Source organism: Lethenteron reissneri, chromosome 19 (genome assembly GCF_015708825.2).
Source record: "Lethenteron reissneri isolate LAM-NWPU_2019-01 chromosome 19, ASM1570882v1, whole genome shotgun sequence".
NCBI lineage: Eukaryota > Metazoa > Chordata > Hyperoartia > Petromyzontiformes > Petromyzontidae > Lethenteron > Lethenteron reissneri.
In genome coordinates this window covers 823,026-831,119 of record NC_083797.1, presented here as the reverse complement: position 1 = coordinate 831,119, position 8,094 = coordinate 823,026, and the positions used below count along the sequence as shown (strand labels likewise).

Sequence of the window (8,094 nt, the reverse complement as noted above, 5' to 3'; positions counted from 1 at the left end):
ACCTCGTGCGATGTGTTATCATCGCCGCTCGGGAGACAAAGGCGGCCGGGCGTGACGTTGGCCGGCCACCACCACGTGTGCCGTGTCGGGCTTGATAGGTGCCCGCAAACAGCACTTGCCCCATGAGTCTGCTAAGGCTACACGGGGGATCTTTGTCTTTGTTTTGGTAAGACGGGAAGAGAGAGGGCGAGGTTGGAAGGAAAACGAGAATGGGGGGCGGGACTGGGAGCGGGGGGTGGGGGGGGGTGTAAGGATGGGGGGGGGGTCACGTTTCACAGTCTGTGACGTCACCTCGTGGCAAGTGAACACGGCTTGTTTATTCAGCGCTGTACGTGTCGATGTGTGTCTCTCTGTGTCTCGTTGTGTCTCTCTGTGTCTCTCTGTGTCTCTCTGTGTCTCAGTGTGTCTCTCTGTGTCTCTCTGTGTCTCAGTGTGTCTCTCTGTGTCTCTCTGTGTCTCAGTGTGTCTCTCTGTGTCTCTCTGTGTCTCAGTGTGTCTCTCTGTGTCTCTCTGTGTCTCAGTGTGTCTCAGTGTGTCTCTCTGTGTCTCTCTGTGTCTCAGTGTGTCTCCATGTGTCTCTCTGTGTCTCAGTGTGTCTCTCTGTGTCTCTCTGTGTCTCAGTGTGTCTCTCTGTGTCTCTCTGTGTCTCAGTGTGTCTCTCTGTGTCTCTCTGTGTCTCAGTGTGTCTCTCTGTGTCTCAGTGTGTCTCTCTGTGTCTCTCTGTGTCTCAGTGTGTCTCTCTGTGTCTCTCTGTGTCTCTCTGTGTCTCAGTGTGTCTCTCTGTGTCTCTCTGTGTCTCAGTGTGTCTCTCTGTGTCTCTGTGTGTCTCTCTGTGTCTCAGTGTGTGCATCTGTGTCTCAGTGTGTCTCAGTGTGTCTCTCTGTGTTTCTCTGTGTCTCTCTGTGTCTCAGTGTGTCTCTCTGTGTCTCTCTGTGTCTCAGTGTGTCTCTCTGTGTCTCTCTGTGTCTCTCTGTCTCAGTGTGTCTCTCTGTGTCTCAGTGTGTCTCTCTGTGTCTCTCTGTGTCTCAGTGTGTGCCTCGGTGTCTCAGTGCGTCTCTCTGTGTCTCAGTGTGTCTCTCTGTGTCTCAGTGTGTGCCTCGGTGTCTCAGTGCGTCTTTCTGTGTCTCAGTGTGTCTCTCTGTGTCTCTCTGTGTCTCTCTGTGTCTCAGTGTGTGTCTTAGTGCGTCTCTATGTGTCTCAGTGCGTCTCTCTGTGTCTCTCTGTGTCTCAATGTGTCTCTATGTGTCTCAGTCTGTCTCTCTGTGTCTCAGTGTGTCTCTCTGTGTCTCAGTGCGTCTCTCTGTGTCTCAGTGCGTCTCTCTGTGTCTCAGTGCGTCTCTCTGTGTCTCAGTGCGTCTCTCTGTGTCTCAGTGCGTCTCTCTGTATCTCAGTGTGTCTCTCTGTGTCTCAGTGCGTCTCTCTGTGTCTCAGTGCGTCTCTCTGTGTCTCAGTGTGTGCCTCGGTGTCTCAGTGCGTCTCTCTGTGTCTCTCTGTGTCTCTCTGTGTCTCACTGCGTGTCTCCCTTGTGTCTCAGTGTGTCTCTCTGTGTCTCAGTGCGTCTCTCTGTGTCTCAGTGCGTCTCTCTGTGTCTCAGTGCGTCTCTCTGTGTCTCAGTGCGTCTCTCTGTGTCTCAGTGTGTCTCTCTGTGTCTCAGTGCGTCTCTCTGTGTCTCAGTTCGTCTATCTGTGTCTCAGTGTGTGCATCGGTGTCTCAGTGCGTCTCTCTGTGTCTCTCTGTGTCTCTCTGCGTCTCTCTGTGTCTCCCGTGTGTCTCAGTGTGTCTCTCTGTGTCTCAGTGCGTCTCTCTGTATCTCAGTGCGTCTCTCTGTGTCTCAGTGCGTGCCTCGGTGTCTCACTGCGTGTCTCCCTTGTGTCTCCGTGTCTCAGTGAGAGTCTCCGTGTCTCAGTGCGTGTCTCCGTGTGTCTCCGTGTGTGTCAGTGCGTGTCTCCGTGTGTCTCCGTGTGTCAGTGAGAGGCTCCGTGTGTCTCCGTGTGTGTCAGTGTGTGTCAGTGAGAGTCTCCGTGTGTCTCCGTGTGTGTCAGTGTGTGTCAGTGAGAGTCTCCGTGTGTCAGTGCGTGTCTCCGTGTGTGTCAGTGTGTGTCAGTGAGAGTCTCCGTGCGTGATTGACTCGAGGTCAGACCGACAACCGGTGGCGATTGGGGAGAGCGGTTGGTGGGGACGGGAGAGGGGTCGCGGGGGGGCGGGGCCCGCGGGGGGGGGGGGCTCGCGGTGGGGGGGGGGGGGTCCTCCCACAGCCCACGCAGCGACCCCTTCAGTGTTAACCATCGGCAACAAATAAATAAATAAAGAAATCTGCCAATCACCTGCCGGTAACGCGCAGCGCGCGCGCCTCACAGGGCGACCCGCGCGCGTGCACGCATGGGAGGGAGCCGGGGGAGGGAGCCGGGGGAGGGAGCCGGGGGAGGGAGCCGGGGGAGGAGGGAGAGATGGCCAGGGGAGGGAGGGGACCAGTTTGATTGCCACTCTCTTGGTCGACCCGGTCCACAGCACGAGTGGAGGAGGCATCACTGAGTGACGTTCACGGGGAACAGGAACCGTGGCGGCAGCAGCAGAAGAGTGACAAGGAGGCGGCTGGCCACCGCCAGGTGAGCGGACGGGCGGGCGAGTGCCCGGAGTGACTGAGCGAGTGCTGGGTCATCATCATCATCATCCTCCATCGCCCCGACTGCTGTGAACCTCCGAGTCCTACCGGGTCCCGGACGCAGCGACGAGGTAGGAACTCTGGGGACCCCACCCGAGATGCGGCACGAGCAGGAGTCCAACTCGCGCGAGACGTGCAGAGCGCAGGGACCCCCTCCTTCCCGCACGTGGTGAGGGGAGGCGCCCTTAGTGACGGGGGCTCGGCCATGTGGCTTCAATTAGCGTGGCACCCCCTCCCTCCTCCATCCCCTGCACCCTCGCGTACCCCTCTCATCACCCCCCCCCCCCACACACACAGCACCCCCCCCACACAGCCCCCCCACACAGCCCCCCCCACACACAGCCCCCCCCACACACAGCCCCCCCCACATACAGCCCCCCCCACACACAGCCCCCCCCCCACAAGCCCCCCCCACACAGCCCCCCCACACACACAGCCCCCCCCCACACACAGCCCCCCCCCACATACAGCCCCCCCACACACAGCCCCCCACACACAGCCTCCCCACACAGCCCCCCCACACAGCCCCCCCACACAGCCCCCCACACAGCCCCCCACAAGCCCCCCCCCACACAGCCCCCCGCCACACACAGCCCTCCGCCACACACAGCCCCCCCCCCACACACCCCCCCCCACACACAGCCCCCCCCCACACAGCCCCCCCACACAGCCCCCCCACACACAGCCCCCCCCTACACACACCGATGAATGGCCACTACAACTAAGTACACACAGCATGCTGCCTCCCCCTGTCTGTCCCACCACTCGCACACGAGAGTCGAATGGGGCCTTTGCGACGCATCCCATCAGCCAGACGACCTCCCTTCTGGGCATGGCATCATTCCAGCAACTTTGTCTCAATGCAGGCAAAACTCTGCACCGGTTTCGACATGCAGTGTCTCATCAGCAGAGGCAGGCCCGCTTGAACAGACGCTGGTGACCTGCCAGATGTTCTAGGCAAGGATTCCCTCTGCTAGATATGGGTCCTGGCACGAGAGGAAAACGATTTGATGTGGAGAATGAATTTGGCGATGCTGCTGCTGCGTTAGCAGTGGGTGCACAAGCACAAACAACAACAACAACAACACAGCACACGCGTCAATAACAACAACGACACTGAGTGGCCTTAAAAGGAACATTATATGATTGGCGACGTTTCGAGCAACGCGCCTTTTTCAATAACACGCTATAATATATTATTTATTTAAAAGGGGGGGGGGATAATACATCTGGCGACGATTTAGGCAATAGCTTTTATTCCCGGCACAGGCAAAGAGCCCGAAACGTCACAAATCACACATACACAAGATCACACAGGGCGTCTATTGACCAATGTGTTGAATGGGTAAATACACGTTATACACATAGCAAGACAAAGATCCCCCTTATTGCCTTAACAGACTGTTGGGTCAAGTTCTGTTAGCGAGCACCTATAAAGACACACGAGGGGTGGGTGGCCAACACTACGCCCGACCACCTTTGTCTCCCCAGAGGCGATGTTTGCACACCTCACCAGGTACTCACTTTTGAGGCTGAGCCGACGTAGGGGATGCCCAGGTCCGGCTCAGTGATGGCCGTGAGCGGGAATCGAACTCGGGTCGCCGGGTTCGTAGCGCAGCGCGCTAACCGCTACACTACCGCTTCCCACACAGTAACACACACACTGACACACACCGACACACACACTGACACACACCGACACACACACTGACACACGCCGACACACACACTGACACACACCGACACACACACTGACACACGCCGACACACACACTGACACACACCGACACACACACTGACACACACAGTGACACACACACTGACACACACCGACACACACACTGACACACACCGACACACACACCGACACACGCCAATATATAGGCCACCGACGAAGCGTGATCGACCTCAAGAAGGAAACAGCGGCCACCCCTTCTGCACTCCCAGCGGGGACCTTCCGGGTTCGCAGCTCGAGGCGGGCGACGATGCCGAGGAGGGAGGAGGGCTGCCGAGACGCGCCACGGCACCGCGCCCAGGCTGGTCGCCTCTCTCGGTCCGTGGGGCACCGCGAGCCCCGGGCGACGATGGCCCTTCGTCGACATTATCAGCCCAGCGGGGAATTGACGACGGCCACGAGTTGCCGGCGAGACTTGGACGATTAAAAAACAAAAGGCTGACAGAGATATAAGATATTTGGCGCTCGGGTTGATGTATTTAGCAACACGGAGTAAGTAGACCGCTGAGTGTTCCGTGGAGCCAGCGAGTAGCCAACGATGATGCAGACAGCGACGAGAAGGAAACTGCAACTATTTGGACGCATGGGTAGGATGGACAAGAACAGGAATATTAAAAGTGTTGTTGTCGTTGTTGTTCGGAAGAGAGAGAGAGGAAGAGCTGATAGAGAACGGCGTGACGACGAGGACACGAGAGGGTTGGTGCCAGAAACACGTGGCCACTGCATGATGGGGCGCATTGGACCGAGACAGAGAGGAGAGTGGAAACAAATGACGACATTTGCAGCAGACACCTACCACGGGCTACCTGCCCATGGGTCGTGATGATGACGATGACGACGACTTGCCAAGAGCGAAGAGGCTTTACCCTTCCCCTCAGATGTGCAAATACCAAATAGACACATATTGCAAGGCGCCATTAAGTCTGCATTCGCCACGCATCATGCTCGTGGGGAAAAAAGCACATGCACACAGACGTGCTTTGATAATAATGATGTTCGCATCAGCTCTGACACTGATTGGCCAGAGAGAGCCTCCTTCATGGCCCTGTCTCGCCACCAGCGTCAGGGCAGAGAACTACGCCAAGAGGCGAGCAGCACAAACACAACCGTTGTCTATTCTGTGTTTGAACATCTTATAACACCTCCTGTATTCTTGCCGGGAAGGGTAAAGCACATTCGTTTTGCAACATTTCAGTAACGACTGCTAAGTCCATGTTTTCTTCTTGAGCGCGCTGATGGCAGCAGCAGCAGCACGCGTCGAAGAGCCCGATGTCAGTGTGGAGGTTCCGCCGCTGCTGCTGCTGCCAGGACGAGAGGGTCTTCCGCAAAGAGAGAGAGAGACGGAGAGAGTTCGTGTCGCGTCGCTCTTTCTCCTCCGTTGGAGGAGCGCAGACTACAGTCGTGTTTACTCTGCGATCCGTAGCTTGTGTTGCACGGCCACAATCGCACTCGTGTGGCTTGCATTTAATGTATCTACATGTATCGCTATGGGTGTCTATGTATCTATATGGGTCTCTAGGTATCTTTACGGGTCTCTATGTATATCTGATGTATGTTGAACTTCTTTCGCACCGTACCTAGCAAACCGTGCTAATGGGAGGTGCGAAGTGAGCGGTGTTTGGTGAAGTGACGGATGTTTGTTTTTCGGCACCAGTTTTCACATTTAGTGTCTCATCAGTGGGGGCCCTGCTACGGTCCGTGGCGAATGCATCCGGGGATTGTGCCCCTCACTTGGGGATGCGTGGAGCCGCTGGACGAAGCCCCCCCCCCAAGTTGTCGCCCTGCCTCATTGATCCTGCGATGGAATGATCCATCGCGAGTCCATCCGATCACGGTGGGAGACGCACTTGCTCGCAACGTGGGGGGAGGGCTGGACGACCTGATGATGAGAAACAAAAATTTTCAATTTATTTTTTACAAAAACATTTCTGATAGTCTACTGTTTTGTTTGAATAGGTGATGGAAGACTTCGGACTGAGCTATTCGTAGAGAGGGCTGCAACGTTGTGTGTGTGGAGAGCGGTGGCGCAGTGGTGAGCGCATTGCACTTACGAACCCGGCGACCCGAGTTTGATTCCCGTTCACCGCCACTGCTCACCAGCGACGATTATCGGAACCGGTCCTCCCCTAGGTCGGCTCGCCGGAACAAAAAAAGCGAGTACCTTGCGTGGTGTGCGTGTAAACATGACCACGAGGGAGACAAAGGCGGCCGGGCGTCGTGTTTTCCACACCACCACCTCGCGTGCCGTGCCGGTCTTCATATCTGCTTCTCGCCAACAGCAGCGCTTGCCCCCCACACGACGCTCTATTAAAGTGGGGGGGGGGGGGGGGGCTTTGTCGGTGTGCGAGGGACGGAAGTGGATCGGGTCCCTTTAAATAGCCCGTCCGCTCCGTCCGCTCCGTCCGCTCCGTCCGCTCCGGGTAATTTCGCATGAATGGAATTCGTGGAATTTCGTCTCTTTCCTGGAAAGGGGAAGCGACGGATGGAAATTTCAAACCGCGATGAGTGGCGGCGGCGGCGGCTCCAAATCAGTTTTCAAATGTGCTTAATTATTTAATTTCGATCTCTCTCTATGCATTTTTGTCTCCGCCTCGTTTCGTGATTTGTTTGAATGTGAACATGTAACGACGCTTACAGTGAAATACAGATCGCATTGTGATGCTGCTGCTGCTGCATTGGCAGCGGCGCGCGAGTCCTGTGAAGAACGTCACTCATCATCACTCACCGTGCCCGCTCCGTGACGACGCCGTGTCTGTGTGTGGTTGACCCAAGAAGAAAAAAATAAAAATATCAAAAGCAACTTTTCTGGATGTGTTATGCAGAAGGGCCATTACCCGAAACGTCGACAACTATATACAATTTATTTTAAGGCTATACATTGTTGCTAGCGAATCTCTGTCCGCAGCACACTTCCATGTGCAATTTTAATTAATCAATAGGCATGCATACATCATCACACACACAGATGCCCCATGTCGCCTCAACAGGCGAAGGCGATCATCAGAGTGGCACGTCACGCGTGAGGGGATGCGGTCAGCAGCGCGAGTGTGTCGTCACTGGTCATTAAAGGCTGAGTCGACCTGTACACACACACCTGTACACACACACCTGTACACACACACCTGTGCACTCACAACTGTACACACACACCTTTACACACACACCTGTACACACACCTGTGCACACACACCTGTGCACTCACACCTGTACACTCACACCTGTACACACACACCTTAACACACACACCTGTACACACACACCTGTACACACACACTTTTACACACACCTGTACACACACCTGTGCACTCACACCTGTACACACACAGCTGTACACACACACCTGTGCACTCACACCTGTACACTCACACCTGTACACACCCTGTGCACACACACCTGTACACACACACCGATCCCCCGTATAGCCTTAACAGAGTGCTGTTAGCGAGCACCTATGAAGGTCGGAACGGTACACGACGGGGTGGGTGGCCAGCACCACGCCCGACCGCCTTTGTCTCCCCAGTGGCGATGTTTACTCACCGCACCAGGTACTCATTTCAGGCTGAGTCCACCTAGGGGAGGCCCAGCACCGGTTCAGATAATCGTCACTGGTGTTGGCCGTGAGCGGGACTCGAGCCCGGGTCGCCAGTTTCATAGCGTAGCGTGCTAACCGCTACACTACCGCACCCCACCTGTACAC

At 56.0% G+C, this 8,094-nt stretch overlaps 1 long non-coding RNA gene across 1 annotated transcript; it reads left to right on the top strand.

The window, feature by feature from the left end:
• Positions 1-290: 290 nt before the first annotated feature.
• On the top strand, positions 291-7,290 carry LOC133344148 (uncharacterized). The gene is made up of 3 exons (XR_009755321.1): positions 291-328; positions 2,509-2,733; positions 4,315-7,290. It is a non-coding gene; the product is annotated as an uncharacterized LOC133344148 (long non-coding RNA).
• The last annotated feature ends 804 nt before the right edge of the window (positions 7,291-8,094 follow it).